Genomic DNA, 25,194 nt, shown 5'->3' on the forward strand with positions numbered 1-25,194 from the left:
ATTTCTGGTTATCCATGCTATTAAAATAGATCAACAATACACAATACCTTATTATATGGTTCTGGAAAAATCTGTTTGTGATTTTTGGCCTTTGCACCATGACTAACCAGCATCTTTTCCTAGAAGTTACTGAGACATACTCACAATTAGCAGTCATAGTCACAATGAATCACTGGGTTTTTACATCCAAAACACATTTATAAAATGAAATCTCTTAGAGGTGTGCAGAGGCCCTCCTTACCTTTGGTTAACTTTGGTTCCAAATACGAAGGCATTTACTATACTACTAATTTAAAAATCACTTGAGAGTAAAAATGGCTTTCAGAAGTCGGCATGCTTGTTGAGACATCAGCATATGGTGGTCTAAATGAGTTTTCCTGGCTGTTTATCCCTGTGGGCTCAATAAAGGGGGTCTGAGGAGAAACATTACAAAAAGCTGCATCACGTATTCCCTGTACACCAGGGATCACTCATTTCATATATTATTCATAACTTGATGCAGTGAGTGATTCCACAAAGTCACCTAACCTTATCCAAACCTAACCTTCACATTAACACATCATTTAAATGAAGGGTTTGTACATCAAGAACGTTGCTGTCTGGGAAGCTGTTGTTGCCTGTCTTGGGCTCAATCTCTATCTGTTATAGGTGAGGATTAGTCAACTATATCCCCCGCTCCTCCTCCTGCTGACCTCTTGCTTTGTACGACAGCTGTGGGGAATCAAATCATCCTGCAAACCTGGCTGCTTCTGGCCAGCTGGCAACATAAAGCTGGACCAAGTGTACAAGAGACATGCAGCGGTATGTGTATCATTGCCTATCCATCTGTAGCATATGCCATATGCCAGTCTCTAAAGTATGTTGAGAGGGGGAACCATTTTAAATGAAACTTCTCCAGCAGACTTTACAAGTTTTTATTTGTGGTCTCCTACTGCATTTGTTTGATCTCCTCTCTTCTTAATCGCGCTTTATCCCTTGTTCCATGCTATAGCAGTGATCCACAGCGTTGATGGGGTGAAATACTTGGTCAATCCAAAGAATCATTTTCAGCTAATGAGTTCAAATGCTTGCCCTTGCCTAGTTTGGTTAGATGATCCATAGGTAATTCTGAAGGAAATATAGGAAGTGTTTAAAGGCCAGCTTCCCTCCCTAGTAAATATTGCAGATGTAGAATTTACTGCTCAGTGAGTTCAGACAAGTTTGTTCAAGCAGTTCACAGCTGATTTGATTTGCCTTGCCTAAGAGGTCAGTGTAGGCCATAAGGGTTGACTGTATGGGACACAAGGTTAATTTAACCAGCTCAGAGATGCAGTACAATTTGTTTGATTAAAATCAGTATAGCCATTTAAGTAGATATGCATTTTACAGTCTAAATTGTTTAAATAGTCACTCACTTGGATTTTTTTCCCTTAAAAAGAAGAGGCAGATATTTCCCCAGTCCCCAGTGTCTGTACAGCTTAAAATAGAGATGGCAAAATGCCAGCAGGCATGGGAACGTGCAGTGGCACTCAGAAGACAAATATGAGCATTAAAAATATACTTTGCCTGATTGGGACGGTCACATATCATTTTGGAATGTGGGGTATATTATTAGCTAAGGTCCAAATCCTCAAAGGTATTTCAGCATTTAAATCCCATTGAAATCCATGGGAGGTAGGTGGTGAAATACCTTTGAGGAACTGGCTCTAAACAATGATCCATCTGTCATTCCACATGCACAGCTCTCATCACATCAGCAGGAGTTTGTGGACAAAAGGACTGCAGGACAGATGTTGTACTAAATGTTTTCCTTCTTATTTATTTATTTATTTGTTTAAAAAAAGCAGCTACATGACAGCTGAGAAGAGGATTTGTCACAGTATACAGCTGGCTTTTTTAGTAGCCTCTCTTTGTCACTCAGGCCTATATATCCCTTTATTTGTTTACTTAGGGAAAAAACAAAATAATAAGATTTTTGAATTCAGAGAAATCCAATTTTTATTAGTTACTACTAGTATAGGTCAACTCTCTAAACAGAACCAAAGTTACTTTCCAAAACCAATTCCTGCCGGTAGTAATGTGTTTACCCCATGCTTTTTCTGACTGTTTGCCTTCACTGGTTCAGCAGTGCCAATGTAAACCATGGTGCAATGGGCAGTTCTAAAAATTTGTAATTTATAATTCTAGAAATTAAGTTGAAGTTGTAATGCAGAGGGAGATCACTCAGATCTGGTTACAAATCAGTTACATTTGTGAAGTACAAAAGACTTTTCCCGAGTCAAGAGAATCAAATTTGACCATCCAGTAACACTTCTGGAGATTTCCCCCCTTCCATTTCTTTCAAATATTTCTATTGATCAAACCAGTTTGTGTGTATACCTCACTGAAAAGCTACCATGTGAAAAATTGTTCTATTGATTTATGCCATCGTTTCTGCCAATTGCATGCCTTTGTTTTGAAATCTACGCTGAAAATATTCCAGTGCTACTTCTATTGATGCCAATGTGAAAACTCCAACTAAATTCAATGGGGGAAGGATCGGACCCTAAGCGTTATGGACAATAAATTTTTAAATTCTCAGAGTATGACTAAAGAATCACACATCTAATTCTATTTGTTACTGCTTTGAAAATTGAAGGGTATGTTTTTACATAGAGCAGCAGAGAGCTTGAGGCCATAGGAAACCAATGGAATTAACTACTGTATTTCTCAGCAAGGCCTGCATTTTTCTTAGAATAAATCCCCATGGGAAAATAAAAAAACTCATTTTAAATAGTGCGTAGCGTAACTGAGCCAGGTTTTCTTTGCTGAAAGCTAAATGAACAAGATAAACAACTTAGTAAATAGAGGGTTTCAGAGTAGATTAAATTACGGCATGTGAGATAAAAGCCATACCACTTCAGGCTGTGATCCTGTCAGATCTCATAAACTAAAAAGAGGTGGGTTTGATCACTGGGAAAATGTGAAGGAAAAACAAAGGGTGTAATAGACAGTGGGGTTGGTGATTTGCTATGATAAAACTCCTATTTAAAGCAATGGAAGGATTCCCATTGACTTTAATGGGCGCTGGATCAGGTCTTCCTAATGCTCTCCTTTGAGTCAATACTTAACCATTGCCCCACCATGCAGCCGCTAGATATACTCTGTCTTTCAAATGAGACACAAAGCTGCAGACTAGACCACTCATGCTTATTAAAGATCCCAAGACACTTTTTTTCCCCCCAATGTTCTGGCCAATTTCCAAGTTAATTGTATTCTACACCCCTAGAATTTTCCTGTAATTTCAACTATGTATAAATGTGTGTTTCATTTCCTCTTCTGTAAACTGTTGTGTAGTATAAAATGGCTCTGGTATTCCAATCTGAGGTAGCTGCATGTCGTTAGTGACAGGGCTGGCTCTAAATGTTTTGCCCCCCCCAAGCAAAAAAATTTTCCCACCCCCCCCTCCGGCCCTGCCCTTTCCCAACTCCGCCCTTTCCTGCCCCATTCCATCCCCTTTCCCAAATCCCACCCCCCCCAGGCACACCACATTTCCCCTCCCTCCCAGGCAGGGGCGGCTCCAGGCATCAGCATGCCAAGCGCGTGCTTGGGGCGGCAAGCCACTGGGGGTGCTCTGCCGGTCACCGCGAAGGCGGCAGGCAGGCTGCCTTCGGTGGCTTGCCTGCGGAGGGTCCGCTGGTCCTGCGGCTTTGGCGGACCTCCCGCAGGCAAACCGCCGAAGGCAGCCTGCTTGCAGTGCTTGGGGCGGCAAAATGCCTAGAGCCGCCCCTGCTCCCAGGCAAGCCTGGGAGGGAGGGGGGGAAGCGGAGTGGCGGCGTGCTCGGGGGAGGAGGCAGAGGTGAGCTGGGGGGGAGCGGTTCCTCTGCCCCCCCAGGGTTACTTCCTGCCACCCTCCCCGCGCCCCCCATCACCGCAGCTCACCTCCGCTCCGCCTGCTCCCCTGAGCATGCTGCCGCCGCTCAGCTTCTCTCCCCCCCCTCCCAGGCTTGCAGCAAAAACAGCTGATTCATGCGTCAAGACTGGCAGGGAGGGAGGAGAAGCAGAGTGGCAGCGCACTCGGGGGAGCAGGTGGCAGTGGCACGGCGGTGAGCTGGGGGAGGAGTGGTTCCTCTGCCCCCCCGAGGGTTACTTCCTGCAGCCCTCCCCACGCCCCCCCCCCCACTGCAGCTCACCTCCGCTCAGGGCTGGCTCCCGGCTTTTTGCGCCCCAAGCAAAAAAAAAGAGCCGAAGTGCCGCCCCTTGGAAAGTGCCACCCCAAGCACATGTTTGGAGCGCTGGTGCCTAGAGCCAGCCCTGGTTAGTGAGTAAAGTGATCCTTGCTGAGGTCCCTGAGGATGTAAATAGTTGTTGTTTGTTTTTGTTATTATTACTATAAATGGTATAGATCTCCGTATTCCAAACTGCTATTTTCAGTTCAACCCAGATGACAGGAAAAAGAGGCACACATAAGTTAAAGAAAAATACATTTCAGAGCAGATGCCAGGAAGAATTTTTGCTACACCATGACAAAATAGATTCATATAGCATCCTAACAAGAAAGTTTGCTGAGTCAAAAATCAATAGGGTCTTGTTAATAAATAAATAAAGGGACATGCTGAGATGAGATATGGGAAAGTCACCTGCCCCAACTTGAACATAAACCTAGAGGAGTAGAGTATGTGTATTTAGGTATGGCCTACATCACCTACACTTCTCTGAGTTGCACTGTGACTGCAAAGAGCGGAGATGTTTCCTGCTTTGTTCTACTTTTACTTTTGCCCTTGCTCTGTAGATAGATAATGGAATGTGAGCTGACAATGGCTGCACACATGGATATGAGGGAAAGCACTTTAGGAACTACTTTCAATTCCAGCTATGACTCCAAAGCAGTTGACAATAGAAGAAAGAAAACTTTAGATGCCAGCCTGAGAAGAGCTGAGTTTTTTAAATGAACAGCTATTAATGATCCAAATTAAATTTTAATCATGCTTATTCTTCTCTCCGTTCTTGCCACACATACACAGCCAAAGTATGAGAGTGTTTATTTAAAAGATTTGTAAAGAGGTATTTTACTCCAGGGTCTGCTCTAAATTAAAAACATAACATTGATGCATCCCATGTAGTCACTGATGCATCTTATGAGTCAAGAGGGGAAAAAAGAAAATTAGGCTCGTAGACATCAGATGAGATGACTCTGTACCAGAGTAGGTACTTAGATGGCACTTATTCCTTTATAGATCCTGCCATTTTCTTTGTGTCAATTTAGTATTCTCTGATGATTTTGTTTTGTTTTGTTTGTCTTAATCTTTTGTGAAATAGGAAGCATTCATCTTTAATAGCAATAGCATCCATTATTTACACAATGCTGTAAATATGCCTGGTGCCTTCCAGACAAAAAAATAATGGGCCTGATTCTGGTCTCACTTACACTGTTGTAAATTGGATATAATTCCACTGAAATCTGTAAAACCAGCGGAAGTGAAAGCAGAGTTAGTATCCCTGGCCTGAAGAACTTTCATACCAAGGGCCTGATCTTGTGATGGGTCATAAGTTAAGGCCTGACACGTGGAATAGTTACAGTCAAAACATCATGTTTCCCCAGCAAGAAAATTAAACTCTGTCAGAATTTTCCATTGTGTTGAGAGACCTTTAACCAATGTGGAGTGGATCAAAGCTAGAGATGGTATGAAATCACAAAGTTAGGTTCTGGCTGAAGTTGGAAGTGTTTGGATCTGGGCTTGTAGTTTGTTCCATCTCTTCAGAATTTCATAGTATACTTCAAGCTGATTGGAAGCAATGTCATCTATACACTGAACTATTTGTTCCTGCCTTCCTCTAACTCTAAAACAATATAAGTGCAAACTTTCATTTCACAGGGGACTATGAAATCTATACCTTCAATGGGAACCAATACTCAGACTTATTCAAGGGAGACATTGTGCTCCAGTGGTTACAGCAGGGAGATTGAAAGGTCCTGCCCTGGGTTCAAAATCATTCTGTCGGTCATTCATTCATTGTGTGACCTCAGGTGAATCACTTGACCTCAATCTAGCCAGCTGCAAAACTGCAAAGTAGATACTGCATCTAAGCTGAGCCTCCTTAGGGAAATAAATACATTATTTTAAACAGTCAGCATTCAAGTGATGTAAAAAAGTGTCAGAAGGTAAATCATTTCTAGCATCTGAGTATTAAGTAGTGGCAATGTAGGCTCCTTCATGGATGATTTCAAAGTACACATGGCAGTATTGGCCAATGTGTCCTTCATGTGTGTGAACTTAAGCTGTCTAAATGATGATGAGTTAGGTAACAAAGATAACACATGTTTAAGGAAGATAAATTCTCTCTTAGCTGAGCTATGCTGGTCAATAAATATATTGCTGACAACATTTCAGTACAGCTTTACTTAAGCCACAAGACGTGACAGACCATGTGCAGTGATGGATCAGCGTGCCTCAGGTGCACAAGGTGAAGTGAACTAAATGCATCCTCCCACCTGAAAAGAGACTAGATCCATCAGAGTGTGTGCTCAAGAGTGTCTTATGGCAATTACAGTCCAAAGTCACCGCTGGCATAAACGTGCATAACTATTTTGAAGCTAATGCTGATGTGCTTGCTTAGTCCAGGGGTTAATTTGGCCAGTCATTTGGTTTTATGTAGTAAAATATTTAGATGTAGTGTTAGGTATAAATATGGATCCATCATTTAATGGTTCCATATTCTCCAATCCACAGTGCTAGATTAGAAAGAAATCTGCACCCATTTTATAAGCAGCACAACCTGATATTGCAGGGACTAAGAAGTGGGTGAAATATTTCTACTGAATCTCAATTTGATCTGGATGAAGCCTTAGATTAGATACTGTGACAATCCTCTTCTCAGCTGTCCTCTTCAATTGTCATATAGCATTTTTAGGAAATTATTTAGTACAACATCTGTCCAGTCCTTTCACAGACAAACTCCTACTGACTGTAATGGGATGACTACTGGTATAGGGTCAAATATTCCATTTACAGAGGAAAAATGTCAGTGCGCGATAACAGCACATCCACAATGAGACTAGACCTTTGAGAGGTTTAGCACTTTCCTTTTTTTTTGTGGGGGAGGTATATGTGCAAGTCTTTATTCTATTTTTTGTTCACATTGGTTTGCTTACTTTGGGCCAGATTCTAATCCAAGTTAATTGACGTTTACTCAGGTGAAACTGAGATCATAATCTGAGGAACTGATTTTCACTTTGAGTTTCTGGTTTGAATGACTCCCAGAAAATCAAATTGAAACCCAGCTGAAGCTACCAATTTGGGTTGAATTTACAGGAATGGAATTTATGGGAAATGTTTTGCCTGATTTATGATATTCTTAAACATTGCCTGCTTACAGGCCTGAGATGTGGAGCCCCTCAGCTACTGTTAAGGGAGTTGAGGTATCAGAGACTTCGAACTGATGCAGGATCAGGCCTAATGGTACAGTGCTGCTGGTATGCAATAGACATACATTTATAAACTGGGTTTATTTTAATCCTACCCATTTCTAAGTTTTCACTGTCTATATAATTTCTTCTTTAAAATTAACTACAACACAAGCAGGTTGACGTCTCAGATTTTTAGATGAGAAAAATCCACAGCTGATATATTTCCTCCCTTTGGCTGTTAATTTAATTTATTTACTTTGACTGTTTGCCCATTTGATCATTACCTTCTTTATAGAAATAAACTTGAAGCTGTTCTCTTGGCAGCAAAGGACAAGGTGATTGATGGAATTTACCTTCTGTGAAATGAAATGGTGGTATAATCTGGGAGGGAAAACCTAGGATATTTCATTACATGGTTTCATTCTTACCACTTATTTATCAGAAATTTTAAGATGTACAGAATATATATTATATTTTACAAAATAAAGCATATTTATCTCAGGATAGTGCAGCTACATAAAAACATCAAGGAAAGTGAACTGCAACATCAGTACAGCTTTTGTAGCATCGAGAGTCACTGGAGAAACTGTGTCTGCGGAACTGTACTAAAAGTATTTGATTTAGTAGATTTTAGAGAGTAGTTTATATATTATTTGCTTAAATAACATACATTGGTACCCTTTGGCATGAATCACAGTCTGTGTTTGAGAGAGTCCCAAGACTAGGACAGCAAGGGTGCTGGAAATCAAACCTGTGTGAAAGATTGTATTGTACTTGCCTGAGCTGTCTGACTCAAGTTAGTTCTCTCTGTCATAGCAGGCACAGATGGAAGAATTCTTTTTTTTCTTGGGCTCTTTGGGACCAGCCGTTTGGTGAAAGTGCATACACTCTGGATCTCATACACACGGAATCTCCTTTTTTATGGTTTTGCCTTCTCTAGAACTTATTTGGAAGTGAGGGAAGAGGGATTGTGTTTTTTCATGCACAAAGACCAAACAAAGTATTCAGTCTGAATAACTTTTCAGATTAGGGGAAACTAAAAAAACAGACAGCAAGTTGTAACCTCTTTGGGGCAAGGACTGACTCTTATATGACTTTATACAGCACCTAAAAAAAAACGAGGCCCTGATCCTGATTGTGGCCTTTGGATGCTACTGAAGTTCAAATAAGTAATTATAACAGAGCCACAGAAAGTGCAGATAGGTGTAGTTCCAGTGGATCTAGTGCATGCTGTCCATATGAAAGACCCAATGAGTGTCTCTTCTGTAGCATATTGTATCAACTTATCCTAAATGAGCAGCTGTCATTTTGTGAGGCAATGTCTACCCGGCAATTAGAGGTACCCGTGCCAGCTGACTTGGGCTTGCTAGGCTCAGGATAAGGGGCTGCTTAATTGTGGTGGAGATGTTCAGGCTCAGGCTAGACCCTGAGCTCTGGGACTCTCCCACCTTGCAGAGCCCTAGAGCCTGGGACTCCAGCCCGAGTCAGCTGACATGAGCCAGCCGCAGGTTTTAATTGCAGTGTAGACATACCCACAGACTCCTTAGCAATGTGAAGATGCAGGGCAGAGGCAAAAATCGTATAATAACTTTGTACATGATACCCCTCTCCTAATTTTAATTTTTAAATGTTTACTAGTGTGAGGTCTGTGTTTATGTTGTGTCTGAAAGTTTGTTTGAGGTAGGACAATTGATATTTTCTCTCCTCCAGACCAGTTCCACAGCTGCATATGAGATTCTCCTTGTATAGAAACATTTTCATTTACGTTCTCTTCAGATCAATAAAAAGGAAAATAATTTTCTTTTCTAGTAATTATACGGTCCTCACTGTCCCCTTCTATGTAAATATGTTTGAGAGGGGATTCTGGAAAGAAGGGAAAATGTGGAAGGGTCCCATCAAGGAGCTTTCTACTCACCAGTCCTACCCTCCCATTCCCTGTTCCCAAGCAATGGAGCTTTAATAGAGTTATATGATACTTACAGTAGGACCAGAATTTGGCCTATGGTCTTCAGTGGCATTGCTTTTTCTTATACCGTGCCTAAATTTGGCCTGTGGAACCAAAGATTAGGAGCTGTCATTGTTCAATAAAACAACATTAAAATGTTTTTGCATTATACAGTGTCTTTAATGCTTTTTCCTTGCCCTTAACTTTTTGTAACTTGTTCTGTCCATTAATCTGTAATTGTCAATGTGGATCTTTGTATTCTTTTTATTGCATTGATTTTCCATTTGATTAATTTGTTTTAACATAATGGCAAAAATTTCCATAAAACAATGCATATTTATTATGTAAAGTGTCCCCCATGCAAAGTGTAGGCCCAAACGCTTTAGGAAAATGATTCAACTAAAGATACAGCTTTCCACAATAAAAAGCAGAGGGACCAAGAACATTGAAAACACAGACATGTTTTCAGATGAGATCTAAAAAGAGATCGTGAGTCAATAAAGCAAAGAAATACAGGAAGGCTGATCCAGATGGCAGGAGCTGCAGAGTTGAAGCCTTTCAAACAGAAATTGGTACATACATATCAGGGTCATATCAGCCCATCCATATTTGCCCTGATTTAAGCCAGAGCATATATATATAATTTGCATCTCCTCAAAGGAAGAAATTCTGAAATATATTTTGCTGCTATAGTGAGAATTGTTCTGCTTCCTGAACTGAAAATGTATTGTTGTAGTGTTACGTTTTTCCCTGGCTACTTATCAGGTTATGTATTAACATAATTAAATTTACTAATTTTGTTTCAAATTTAAGTCTAAACTACTGCATTCACACCTAGGAAGAGAGGTCATTATTAACACACACCACAATTAAAACTGGGTGAAATATGAGTTTTGCTTTGCAAAATATGCTGACAAAACAGAATACATTTTAAAATTTATAGTAAAAAGTCATTAATTTTGACAAATGTTGTGAATTTGCAATTTTTAGCAAATGCAAAACTTCCCAGGAATGTATTACAATTTTTCTAGCAAAAAATGCAACTTATTTATGGCAAGCCTTATGAAACTGATACAAAAAAAGTGATTTGATTGTTTGCCTTTTGTGGGGATTGACATAGATGCACAATACATTAAGATCCCGATTCGGCAAAACATTTCAGTATGTGCTTTACTTTAAGCACATAAGGAGTCCTGTAGACTTCAGCTGGACAATTCACATGCTTAAAACTAAGAATTAGAGCAGGCTGAAATATTTCAACCAAATAATTTTCCTACTGAAAAACAGTGTTTTGTCAACAACAATATTTTGTCGCTAGAAAATATCATTTTCCACAAGATAGTTGGAATTTTTTTAGATGGGAAATTTCATATCAAATCTAAATAAAGATTTTCTTTTAGTTTAAAAATTTCCCATGATTTTTTAAAAAAATCTTTTGCCTGGAAAATATCCACCAAACCACCAGGTCTGTTAAGAGCTTTGCTGGGATTAAGACCTAATATCACTTTATATGCAAATGTTTTGGATAGTTCTACTTACAGTATAACACATGATGTGTGAAAAAGGATGTGAAGGGTCTCCAGAAGTATCTAATCTAAAGTAAATATTGTTTCAGTGCCCACAGGTAGAGAGATCACAGTCTTGAAAGCATTCTCAGGGTTGGATAAAGGTCAGCAAAAATAACCCCAAACAAGAAGGAAACCAGATATGGGTATCAGATAATAATCACAGAGATTGTTAAGTAATAATGATCAACCTATGTGGGTAATGTTTTGTAAATAAATGAGCCATAAAAGAATTCAGGTTGAATCCGGGTTTCATAGAAACAGTGTATTGATTAAGTAAGGAAGGAATGTACGCACTAAGGAATTTCAAACACACAGTAAACATCACATGATTAACTGAATGTGTAACCGTTTTTTTCTCTAAAGCAAAGATATTGGTGTTTCAATATAGTAAGAACTTTTGAGCAGGCTACATGGTTCATGTCTCTAGTTTAGTGCAATGGACATAGCAGTTATACAAGCCAATGGTCTAGGGGTCAGCAACCTTCGGCATGCGGTCTATCACGGTAATTCGCTGGCGGGCCATGAGACATTTTGTTTACATTGACCATCCGCAGGCACAACCCCCCCGAAGCTTCCAGTGGCTGCGGTTCACCATTTCCAACTAATGAGACTTATGGGAAGCAGTAATCAACATAAACAAAATGTCTCGTGGCCCGTCAGTGGATTACTCTGATGGGCCATGTGCCGAATATTGCCAACCCCATGCAATAGTTAATATCAGCTTAATGTTCAATCCAGTTCAGAGGACATGTGTTTATCTCCTACGAAAATGTCTCAGAATTTACAAGCAGCCTCTGCTCATGAGAGACTTAAGACAGCAAATACATAGAATTTGATTCCTTTCTTCTCCTCCTATAGGGATCGTTCCCAGACAAGATTTGGTAAGAAAAGTGAATTGCAAATTGCAGCTGCCTGCACTCCACCTCATAGATCATCACATGTGTCATGTCTTTAAAATGAGAACTTTGATTTTCAGTTCCTTCATTTGATAACAAATGTGAAAATAGTGAAAATAAAAGTACTCATATCTCCAAATGCTATTCTCCTGTGAATAAATCAGCGAGAGGGTAAGCCACATGCCTCAAACTTCATAAGTTAGTACATGAAGTGTAAAAGGCACCTCCACTGGATATAATACTGAATCTGTGTAGAACTGCACTTTTTCTAGGCTAGCTGCCCTTTGGAACCAGTGGCTTTGACCCCATGCCTATGCCCTAACTGTGCCTCAGGGGAAGTACACATATGCATCAACTGTAACTCCCAAGTGGTTTTAATCTGGAAAAGCTATGCTGCACAAAGAAGCATGCTGCATACAGCAGCTGTTTGCTGGCTCATCTGCTGGACTACATTTTCTAGGCCCAGGAAGCTTCAATCTTGCGTGTTTCATATCTAAGGTAGTCTTACATTTCCTTTCTGCCTCAATGCGATGCCCTCCACAATGTGCAGCAGAAGGGAACATATGTAACCCAAAGATCTAGTTTTCACTCTAATAAGATAGTTACTTTATCTAGGTAGTTCATCATCCATGGTATTTTTAAAAGCTACAGCATTAACATTTAATTAAATTAATTCTGAAAGAGGTTTTTCAACATTAGTTTGTTAAAAAATATGGAACTATTTTTGCAAAGAAATCTGAAGTAAGAAATCCCAGCTGATCTTCCGCTTTGTATCCCTAACAGTCAGTCCCATGCTACTCTACAGCATTTCTAGCATATTTCGTATTTGGAATCCCTGAAAAACTATCAAAAGTCTCTCTCTCTCTCTCACTCACACAAACTCAAATTGAAAACTCAGAGGATTTCATTCATCATCCTGATCTTTTTTAGCAGTATACTGACTAGTTAGTATTGGTTTAAACTTAAAACCAGAAACCATAACTATACATCTCAAATCCTCAATAACAATATTTACACACTATTTATCTTGAGGAGCAGCTTTTGTAGAAGTTAGGGAAAACACATACATATTTAGGGGTTAGCAGCATAAAGAGAGAGCAGATGCTTTAGATTAGAGTTCAGTGGATATTTTAGGATAAAATTAGAACCCACTCCAAACCGTCAACCAAAATTTGAACAGAATGATGCCCAGACATTGCTGGAAGTTTGCAGAAGTTTAGGTCGAAGACCTTTCTTTAAAATTTCCATTAATCTCTGCAGTTCTTTTGGTTTTAGCTGTAAACTGAAATAGCAGGAAAGTCTATTTTCATGTATTTTCATCTTGACCAAAACCAAAGAGTATTGGAGTTTCTACAATCTAGACTTAATCGGAGCTGAAATACCAAACTCTTGCCTAAAATTGTGTGAAGGATGATCTTCTCAAATGATGGATTTCTGAGAGTGCTTGCCAACCCATACTGATAAAGTTAGATCTATCAACTGCTTTTACCACTAATGACCAGGAGATAATGCTGACCTGATGGGGAAAATAGGACACTCCTTGAGTAGTTTGTTTCATTCCTTTCTGGCAAGTTCCAGTCAATGGTTTTTAGCTGGCCCCAAGTAAGGGGGGCGGGGTGGGAGGAGAATTGGTATATTTTACTAGAGTCCAGTTCAAAGGGCAGGCCAGAGGATCACAAGCCCATCACCATGAGAAAAAGATTCAGGCTAAATTGTAGACATTTGAGATTAACTAAATGTTATGTATATAATCTCAGTGAGTATGTTTGTACCTATGTATTGATGCGACATCCAGATCTCACAAGATCTCGCAAGATTTACCTGAGCCAATCAGATGCAGTGTTAAAATAGAAGCAACATTCTGAATAATGTACTAATCCTCCAAGATTCATAGAAGGGCTGAGACAAAATCCCAAGAACAGGGAACAGTACCTCTGAGGTGTCTAGAGGGAATTTGTCACTTGTGTATCACTAATATATTTGCCATATTGCCATGTCTGGCTAAAAATACTAATTGGGCAGCCAGAACTGGCAGCAGCTGAAAGAAAAAAAGCTAAAGGAAACCAGTCAGTCCTCCCATTTTTCCTGACAGACAATATCTCTCAACTGTCTGGTTCAAGCAATGAACAAACAGAGGAACCGGATGAATGAAAACAGCAAGGTGAAGGTGATTTCAATATAGACACTGTGGCAATTGATGAAGAAAAGCAGCCAGATATATTATGTGATTCCAATTTAATGACCTCCAAAGATAGTCGAGTAATACCACCACCAGACTCAAACGAAAGTTTGCAAGAAGCAGGAGAGAGTAGTGCTGCACTACTTACTGATTCATGTTTTTTAAAAGATTCAGGTTTGTGGCCTAACCACATTACAGATTCTGTTAATCAACATATTGTTCTAGCTGGTGTACCAAATTTTGAAGAAATGTGGAAGCTAGTGAAGTCAATGCCAAAAGATTTTGATGGCCATAGTTTTCCTGAATTTCTTCTCAAATTAGGATTTCCAATAGTAAAGAAAGATTCCAAGAGACTGGCTTGGTTGGAGTGTTACAAACCAAGCACTGTACTTCTTTCCATGTTAGTTACTTTCTAAAAGGGGAAACAACTGTGAACAGTACAGTATACTGCCAAAAAGGGAAGGGTATTTGCCAACGGTGAAAAAATGTCACAAACTATAGTACATTTACTGAATATGAAAAGTGCATAGAACATGAAACCTGCAGCTGCCGGTGGAAGGAGGTAGAGCAGTCGCTTTCAGGTGGAGAGGGAGTAGACAGTGAGATTCAAAAACAAATATTAACAGAAGCTGCAAAATGGAAAGCAATATTGCAAAGAATGTTGGATGTTACCTTACATCTTGCTTTGAGGTTTAGCATTCCAAGGAGATAATCTGACTGGTGATTCACACAATGGCAACTTCCTTGGAATTCTTAAGTTATTAGCTCATTATAACATAACTGGTGACCATTTGGCTAAAGACTTACAAAAACAGATAGAGAGTAGAAAAGTGCAAGGACAGGCACATTACTTCTGATGAGAAAGTCAGAACAATTTTATTGAATTGTGTGGTAAAAGCATGCAGAAGGGCATTTTTGCAGTGAGAGAGAAAAAGCCATCTTATTCTATTATATTTGATGCTACTCCAGGTGCTCTCACCATGAACAAAAGTATTGTAATTCAGGTTTGTAGTTCAGGACTATGGTAATGGTATATTTAATATTCAAGAATTATTTCTTGTGTTCATCAGTTTAGATAAAAAAAAGTGGAGAACAACATTCCATTTGATGACTGTAGAGGTCAAGGATTTGATAATGGATCTAATATGTCAGGAAAGCTAAAAGGTGTTCAGGCCCTCATTATGTCCAAATAAATTTGCCGTGTATTCTCTTTGTGCATCCGATTCACTTAATCTCATAGAAGTTAATGTTGCAGCTTCATATACTCAAATAGTAATATTTTTTGGTTGTATGCAGTGAATTTTCATGTTTTTCAGTGTCAGTCCTGTGAGGTGATGCTGTTCATCCAAGGACAAAGCATCTCCCAGGTATTCTGGAAGCATTGGAATGTGCTCTTGAGTTAAATTTGGCACCCAAAGCTCAGGCAGAAGTGGAAGCACTGGAACAGCACTTCAGCTCATTTTCATGCATTTTGTTGGCTAGCTTCTGGTATAAATTTCTTTCAAGTACTGAGGAGAAAAACAAGATTTTTAAAGCCAAAGGAATCTGTTTTGATTCAGAGTCAACTCTCATTGCTGATATGATTGAAGATCAGTTGCCCAAAAATTCTATTTGAAGCATGCCTTGTGGCAGAAGGAATGAGAATTTTTCCAAGAATACTGCAAAAGAGAGGTAGCAAATGGAAAAGATTTCATGATGAGACACCCAATGAATCATGTTCTATAACCTTTGAAGATAAGACAAAGTCTTTATTCAGAAGGAACATATTCTATGCAACTTTAGACGATGTTGTCTGAGAGTTGTAGTGGCGAATCAAAGCAACAAATGGCATTTGTTGTACATTCCATTCAATCCTAAAATATATCACACTGGATCCTAACAAACTGGAAGAAAACATTCAAATGTCAAGGTCTCAACTATTCTCAATGGAACTTTTGGAGAAATTTCCATGTGAAATATTGCATCTGAAAAAAAATCTTCAAGTCTACTTTTGGAAAAGAACTCAAACTGCCACAACTAATCTTACTTAATGAGATTTACAACAAAAAACCTTCCACTAATTTACAGTGAAGTGTGCATAGCCCTATGAATTTTTTGCATCTTGCCAGTGACAGTGGCAGAAGCTGAAAGAAAACTCATTAAAAACTGCGGACAGTGTGCTGTGGCACAGGAACACTTAAGTCATCTTGCTGTATTGGTCTATTGAGTGTGAACTCATGAGAAAAATTGACTTTAGTGAGGTCATTCATGATTTTGCAATGAAAAAGGCCAGAAAATAAAGTTGTAAAATGATAAGGACTATCTATGCCATTTCAGAAATATATATGTATATATTTTTGTTTAGTTAATTACAGTGTATGCGTGGGATGGGATAGGGGGCCCATGTTATGAGGTTGTCCTGGGCTCGGGGAAATGTTGCTTGGGGCCTGGGTTATGCATAACTACTCCTGATAAAGAAGGGCCTCCAAAATAGAGTCCTGTGAAGGGCCTTCCTAAATAGAGTTCAACTTACTGATATGTTGCTGTTCTACGTGTAAGTGAAATCACTTGAAGATATGTCAAAAGTCTCATAATTGTGGTGAGAATACACAGATCAGTGTTACTTTCTTATTTGATCAAGATCATTTCATTTTGCTGCAGCCTTGTTGTCTGATTCAGGCTGTGGATTGTGGAGCCTGCTTGTTATTTTGACTGAGATATATATTGATGGGAGCTGTCTTGGAAAAGCTCTAAAATACTAAACTTCTACTAGTTATGCTATTTCTCATTGTTGACAACAAGAGAGGCTGGTAGACTATGAATAGATGACCTTCCTGATAGTGATCTTATAACAATACTGTTATATATCCCATGTGAAACATGGGATGTGTGTAACAACTATATAGAAATGTAACATTAGGAAAGCACTTGTGTATTTTTGATCTGTCTTTATTGTGAAGCTGGTTGGAATTTTTTTGTCAAAACATTTTCAGTGAAAACTGGCTTTTTGATAAAACAGAAATTTTCACACACACACAAACAAATCTGTTTTTATTAAAGATTTCATGGGGAAAAAGTAAGTTTCTTGATCAGCACCAGTAATACTTGTTTTAAAGATTAATCACACTATTTATTTTTTTCGTATTGCTGTAACACATAAGAGCCCTAGTCATGGACCATAATCTATGCTATGCAAACTCAACAAAAAGACAGTCCCTGCCTGAAAAAGGTAATCATTTATGTATAAGAAAAGAGACAGATAGATACAGACAGATGCAGTTGTACAAGGAAAGAATGAGACAATCTTGGGGACTGGCATTGGTCACTACACACAAGGAACCCTAACTATTATAAAGTTTTTTGTCAGCATCATTGTGACATTAAGAGCAGCCCAAGGGCAGCGGTCCAGGGTTACCCACATGTCTGGTAATCAACTGCAGTTGGCTTAACTAGTTCAAGTATATCCCAATGCTTTAATATCATGAAATGTATCTGATAAGTGTCATGCAAGGTGTCATTGAAAGCTCATGACTCACTGGGGGCTATTAATATCATCTCATAATGTAGATGTAAGCAACCAATGCAAAGTTATGGGCATAAACTGGAATTATAATTCTTAAAATGTGTTTGGCAGCCAAGCAGGAGTTACTCTTTACTAGACAAAGGAATTTAGTTTTTCCACCTAGATGTTACTGCCAAAGTACTTTGAAAGACAATGAGAATGTGTTTACATAGCATGTAAACAGACCCGTCAAGCTAACAAGAGATGGAGGCAAATCTCACATTATCACGATGGGGGAGGAGATTGACAATCAGATGTTTAATGTTCATGCAGTTAAAGAGGAGTGGGCAGGAACTACATAATCATGTATTTAGCAGACAACCCCAGCAAGAAAATTCCTTTAACAAGAGACTCCATGTTGCTTTCCTCACAGCTTGGATGAACTTTATCTAGGAGTAAACCTCAGAAGAATCCACTTCAAAGCTTCACTGGACTATAAAAGGGCAAAGAAACCCCAAGTTATCTGTCTTTCACCTAAGAAGTCAAAAGGTACCAGCCCTGGTTCAGGAGTTTGGGCAGCCATCTTGATGGAAATATGTAGTGAGGATTTTACCTTGACCTAAGTCTAGCTTGTTAAGTTTTACTTACTAGAAAGTGTTTTATTTTTATTTCTCTTATAACCATTTCTGAATGTAATCCTTATACTTGTACTCACTTAAAATCTCTCTCTGTGGAATTCAGTCAACTTGTTTTATTTTTAGTCTAAACCAATCCAGTGCTGTTTTTGAATGAAACTGTTTAGTAACTGCAGTTAAAGTAATAAACTGTTGCATATTAAATCTTTAAATGAGGAATGAGCCTTAAGATTCCTCTGATTGTTCCAGGGCAGAGCTGGTCATTTCAGAACACAAGTTTTTGGGGACATTTGTTCCTTGCAAGACTGTGGAATCACCTTACCAGTTATTAACCAAGGCTGATGTAGACCACTGGAAGTCTGTGGTATTGCAGGCAGGCATTGGACCAGGACTGCCCAATACATAGACATAAAGTGCATGCTTGCTGCTGACCCTGGGCATCCAAGCAGACAGATTCAGGCACTTAAAGGTTATATGATAAGAGGTGACACAACTCTTTACTGGTTGAACATAACCCAGAAAATAAATCATGATGAAGAAGAGTTTGGAGTAGATGGTGGTATGACTGGGATGGACCACATGAGAATGCCACAAACAGACTCAGGGAAGAGAATTCCCCCAAAGTGGTGGTTTATTCTATAGTTAGATTCACCAAACCAGTAACAAAAGAGATTGTGCAGCACCACACCAGTTAACCGAAAACTAAATACAGTCCTCTTTAGGCATTCTAGACCATGGCTCCCACCAGACAAACAGGTCTAATATAATCAGAAATTATTGAAAACCCAATTCACCATATGTGAGGTTCTATTAATCCCAAAGGATCAGAGACTGACCCCCCCAGGTCAATATCTATCTCAGATCTTACCCAAATCTATCTATCTATCTAGTTAGCTATAAAATACACACACACACACAAATGATTGTAAAGTCCTTATATCAGGTTTGTAGCAGTGATAGAATAGACTGCTGGCTTGCAAAAGTCTCTGTGGTATCTTGCAAAAGATTGGAAGGTCTTCAGTCCATAGTTCAAAATACTCCTTTTAGTTGTAAATCCACAGTTCAGAGAATTTGAGCAGGAAAGAGGCAAAAATGGAGATGTCTCCTCAGATGTCTGTTATATTCTCTGCCATGTGTATGGAAAATTTACTGTCCTGAACAAAGCCCACAGCCTCTATGTATTTAAAGTTACTGACAAAGATGGGGTCCAAGGTCACATGTCCCCATCACATGGCCTTAAATGTTTTGCTGAATCACAGGGGTGGCCATTGACTCCTGGCTGTCTGAGGCATCCACAGGAAAAGCCTACTGGGCTAAATAAGTTTCTCAATGGCCCATTGTCAGAGTGGAATGTCTATTCCTGATATAACCCAGGAGTACAAACATGTCTGAGATAGAAGTACATAGCTTATATTCATAATTTCAGATACAAAGATGATACATGCATGTAAACAGGATAATTAAACATGACGTATTGTAACTTTTCCATTGACACCTTACATAACATACTTTGTATAACATTTGTTGCAATTGTATGACAGCGGTAGCAAGAATGATATGAATGGTCATCTTCAATCATGCAGCATCACAGGTGGAAAATGAAATAGCTTTGCAGATGTTTAAGTCCCATGTATGAGCTGCAGTTTGGGAGGTGCTTGTCTGAAAACTTTATAAGTGAGCAGGAGAGGCTGACATCATGGACTAATAGGAGGCGAATATTGACAGCTGGATAGCAAATAAGACATGATAGGTAGGGTGAGGATAGGCTGTGAAGGGCCTTGAAAGTGAAGACAACAACTTTTGTTTGATGTAGTAGAGTATGGAGAGCCAGTGGAGCTCTTCATTTGATCTCTACTCCTCCTTACCCCCCTCAATTCTGTTTTTCTCAAATGGAAACGAGAAAGAGAGCCGGCACCATGTGACAAGTCAGTCTACCCACAGATGGGAATCCATGGACTAAATAGATTTTAAGAGGAAGAAAAATGCTTGGCTTTGCATAACTTTGATCGAACAACACCAAACAAGAAATTTATGTTAGGTCTTGTGAACACTTCCAGTGTCAAGAGACAAGGATGTTACAGTTCACTGCCAGGCAGAATTTTCTAAAATACATGTTTCTACTGGGTCCATAAGGAATGGAACCTCACATCTAGAATGGGTACATAGTTCCAGTTCCATCTTCTGTCAATTTTCACAAAATAAAATCTGACCAAGAAATTGCCAGGAAACCACTGTGCATGATAGATCAGAGCTGCCTCTGTAAACTTCAGGGAAATGGTCAGCTATTTAGGTAGACATGCATCTCTGCCATAATTACTGACTTAATTGCTTGTCCAAATTTAGCTGATCCACTTGCATGCATGATGGTGATTTATTTTAAATCACTCAGTTGGTGATACTTTCTTCTCCAGTTCCTACATATCAAATCACTAAGGGACAGATTTGATTTTGAAATCAGTGTGAAAATACTTTCATCATATGCATGGGGGGGAATGAGAAAAGTGTTTATGTTGTGCAAATAGAACTGGCAAAATCATTTCAGTGGAAGAAGTATTTTAGAGATACAGGTTTGGTAATCAAGCTATTTTTAATAATTAACTAGCTAGATATTAGGTTAACAAGTAATTGAAATGCCTGGCTTACAATCAGTGTAAAAAAAAAGGGTTTTTTTTCATCTACTAATTTTAATCTTGATTTCAGAGGCAGTTTGTTTTACAGGGTAAGAAGATCTTTAGCTAGTCTGCATTAGCATAGATGTATATGAACATATGTAGGAAAGCAAAGTGAACATGAGGAGTGTTCCAGTGGCTGAAGCACAGAAGATGTAATCTTGGCTCTGACATTTAATGTAGTCTGTGATCTTGGACAAATCACTTCATCTCTTTGCCTCAGTTTCTGCATCAGCAAAACAAGGATAACACTTCACTACCAGTGTGAGCATGAATTAGATAATATTTGTAAAGCACTTTCAGCATGAACAGTGCTGTGCTGTAAACTGTAAGCATCAATGCTGTAATTATTGATGGTGTGCATGTAATAGGGCAAAGGGCTTTTGAGTTGTGTGCAACTTTGAACACAAACTTTCTCTGACATTTGTAATTTTGAAAATCTATTCATTTGAGCGTGCAGCTGAGCTGCTTTCAAATGCTGACAGGGCACAATTGCATTTTCAGTTAGATGTCAACAGTCGGGCAAAGGAACTTTGTGACCAACTGTAGCAAAACTTACTGAGAGACAAAGAGGAATCAGCATGGGCATATGCTCCCTGAGTACTTGTGCAATAAAGCACTATAAATTAATCTTGCTACAATTTACATTCTGAAGGCTTTCAATCAGGAGGACTGGAAACTTTCTTTTAAATGGAACCTTCAAATCTACTAAAGCATAGGGGGAAATAAATAAATAAATAAAGACAGCATAATCAGCAGGAAACTTCTAAATCCTTGAAATGTGTAAATTTTGTAGCTTCATGGATTTCCAGCTGGAAGGCCCCTGCTAATAACTAATACCCCGCTAAAGCACTGTCTTAATTTCCTTGCTGGGAACTAGGAAGAGTACTAGAAACACCTACCTCTACTATTGCTGCTGGGATCTCATAAAAGTCACCTTTTCCTCTCACAATCTCTTTCTCAGAATTGAACAATGGTGAAAGTTTCACTTCCCCTTTATCTACTTTGATTAATGAAATGATGGCAGGTTGGTGTTTAAATGTACTGTACAGTTAATAAAACATTCTATTTACAGGATCTCTTCTCTCACGACTATTAATATGCGTGTAATGTGATGGTTCCATTCCCAATTGTTTTGTCCCATTTCTGCTACATAACCAGACTCTACATTTGAATCAGGACTCACTTTAATTATTGAATTAACACAATTTCATGGTTGAAATGTTGCTTTCTCACCTCTGGGCTTTATATTTATAGGTCTGCTGTGCTCTTTTTTCTCAATTGGTGTAAGAAGAAATTAATGCACTTGCTTGTTGCTCATGCATTACTATCTGTAACTATCCAAAACTAAATTATACCTAAAGCAACATTCTTGCAGCAAAACTTTTCCATACAATTCTTCAGTCATTTTAAAATGACCAAAACCTTTATCTTAACAGTTAAAGGCAGACATTTCAGTCAGAGCATGCTCATTACTATCCAAGCTACATACCATAGACAAGTCATGCCTCCTGATATGGGGAGAGCACAATTTAAAGGGGAGGACACATAACTGCCCTGTGTAGCTCCTCTGCTCAGTGACCCCCCCCCAGCCTGGGGTCAACACACTCTCCCTGCCCCACCAGAGTTACCTGCGGGGGGTGGTGGAGCTCTGTCCTTCTCCCACTGTGTTGCCCCTGCAGCATATTCGGACATTTTCCCTGTCAGTTGGGTCTGGGTGAGGAGCAGGAATGAGCCACTTTTCCAGTGGGTAAAACTGGCCAATCTGGGTCGCTGACTATGCAGTGCAGCAGCTGCCTGAGAAAGCCTGGCCCGGCTGCTGGGGATAGGGGACGAGCAAGCCGGAAATGTGCCAGAGGGGAAGAGGGGAGGCCAGCTCGCTTGGCCCTTTTCCCTGGAAGCTGGCCCAGGCGAGGACAGTGAGCTACCACCTCCCCAGCCAGACTCTCTCCGTTAGCCGCTGCACTTCACAGAACAGTAACCCAGAGCAGCCAGCATGAGAAGGGGCTGGTCCTGCCCCTTCTGTTCCCTGCCTTGGCCAGGCTGCCAGGGACAGGGGCCGAGCATGCTGGGGGGCAGGCGCAGGAGGAGAAGGACAGAGCCCCTCTCCCTCTCCTCCCGGCAGGCCAAGCAGAAATCTGGAGGCGGGGGGCACTTGACCCTGCATGGCTCCCGTACACACCGCCTATGCTACATACTATATAATGCTGTGGTTTTATGCTAGTTTGTTTTAAAACTGAGATTTTCAAAAATACAATGGATCCCTTTCTAAAGAGCTGCATGTAGGAGCTGAAGACATGGACCAGAACCCCATTGTGCTAGGCGTTGTACCAACACAGTGCATGCCTGAAGTTAGACTCGACATCTTGCAACTGTCTCTGCATTGACAGGCCCTTAAGGAACTCCACTGACTTAAAACTGGACTGCTCTAAAAACTGGACACTTATCACCTGCAGTAGTTAAATTTACCACAATACGTGTAATATCTCACAATCTAACCAAGGTATGCGGAATACTACAGTACAGTGAACTACTTGTGATTACATGTCCTTTAAAAAATGCCCATTGTATTCTGACTGTTTCTTTACAGTGTGATACTGTTATGCTTAGTGTATAGAAATTGGTGCTGGATTTGTGATCATCCATCTATATCATGTCTTTTCAGCTCAATGCCAACTGAAAACCACTTCAACAAATCTCCTGACTATCACATTGATGGGGTTGGCCAGGAAGCGAATAAATTGCAGGAAAGATTGTATCATATTTATGGGACACTACAACTGTGTGAATATAAAAGCATACAACTTACTTATAATAGAAAATATAGTACTGGATCAATATATTTTCCTCCCCTGCTTTGCTTTCCTTTTTTCTTGGTGCTCAAGTTCTCTTCCTCTAACCACTTTCTTTATTAAAATAATTTTTCCCCTCAACAGTTTTTGGGGGGTTTTTTTAGCTTCAGGTTCCTACTCACTGTGCTGCTGATAAACACAGCTATTGATATTGTGTAGTGCTATTTTTTAATAAGAATATAATGCAATACTAAGTGAAAAGCCTTAGAAAAGTCTAAGTATATTACATCTAACAGTTACTTTTATCAGTCAAACATGTAATCACCTCAAAAGTTGAAATCAGGTTGCTTAACAAGACCTATTTCCAATAAGACCATGTTGACTGGCGTTAACTATATTCCTATCATTCAGTTTTTTATCAGTTGAATCCGATATTGGGTTTTCCATTATTTTGCGTGTGATAGAATTCACGCTCATTGGCATATAGTTAGCCAGGTCATCCTGCTTGCTCTTTTTTAATATTAGCACAACACTAACACTCTACCAGTCTCCTAGAATTTTCTTGATATTCCAAGATTTATTTAAAATTAACAACTGCGGGTCTGCAATCGCATCATTTAATTCTTGGGTGCAAGTTATCCAGGCCTGCTGATTGAAAAATGTTTATTCCTAGATGTTGTCTTTCATCCTTCTCACTTACTAATGGAGCTTCATGTGATACATGCACATGATTGTGCTTCTTTCTGAATATAGAACAGAAATATTTATTGAACACTTGTACCTTTTCTGCATCTTTCAAAATTTTACCAGCTCTTTTAAATAATGGGTCTACATCATTGCTAATATACTTAAAATGCCTTTTTATTGTCATTAGCTCTTGCAGCCATGGATTTTCCCTGATGTCTTTAGCTTCTCTTATCAATTTTCTGCATTTCATAACTTGTAATGTATATGGATTTGCTGTTTGTTTCCCCCATTTTCTTTTGGCTAGTGATTAATGGAATTAGAAAGGAGTTATTCTTATAGTTGACATAGTGTCTTTGCCTAGCCACTGCATGGTGGGGAAAAAGAGGCAATGAGATTTTTTGTATCCACATTCACTTCCCCTGGCATTGGTGTTAGGCAAAATCTGGCTCTTTATTGACAATAGATAACAAATGCAATTGCAATGGCAAACCTGATTATTCATCCTTTTATACACTGTATATGCTTGGATGTTTTATTAAAATGTAGAAATAAGGAAGTAACACACAAGCAAATCAGTCAGTAGATGCTCCAGACCAGATCTTCAGCTGTATAAACTGTCATAGATCCTTTGATGTTAGCATGTGCAACAGAAAGCAAAAATGTTTAGCCTTCCATTTATATTTATTTACACATTTATTTTTAAGCTAGTTACTATCTGTTACAAACTCTTGCAAATCACCACAAACTGAACCAAAAAGAAAGTTTATTTATTACAAGATGGTCTCTTGCTTACAGGTATGTTCATTGTTTTAAAAATCAAAAACTACCCCCAAGCAATCCCAAATTCACATAGTTTCTGTTATGATATTGTGACAGTCTGTATTCCTATGTTCACCATTTTTACAAGACAATGATAAATTTTGTACAAAGTATGCCTTGTGAGGTATCATTTGAAAACTCATATTCTGCTGAACAT

General features: G+C 39.2%; 1 long non-coding RNA gene across 2 annotated transcripts in view; it reads right to left on the reverse strand.

The window, feature by feature from the left end:
• Positions 1 to 941: 941 nt before the first annotated feature.
• LOC120382839 overlaps positions 942 to 25,194 on the reverse strand; it is a 91,382-nt gene continuing 67,129 nt past the window's right edge. Inside the window, exons 4-5 of one of the 2 annotated variants that reach the window (XR_005588255.1) lie at positions 9,347 to 9,415; positions 942 to 1,107 (exon numbers count right to left, since the gene is read on the reverse strand). This is a non-coding gene — a long non-coding RNA (uncharacterized LOC120382839). Of the gene's footprint in view, positions 1,108 to 8,154; positions 8,309 to 9,346; positions 9,416 to 25,194 lie in introns of those variants that run through there. The other variant, XR_005588259.1, reaches the window with a different exon arrangement.

The sequence above is a fragment of the Mauremys reevesii genome, linkage group 1 (genome assembly GCF_016161935.1).
Source record: "Mauremys reevesii isolate NIE-2019 linkage group 1, ASM1616193v1, whole genome shotgun sequence".
In the NCBI taxonomy this organism is placed as follows: domain Eukaryota; kingdom Metazoa; phylum Chordata; order Testudines; family Geoemydidae; genus Mauremys; species Mauremys reevesii.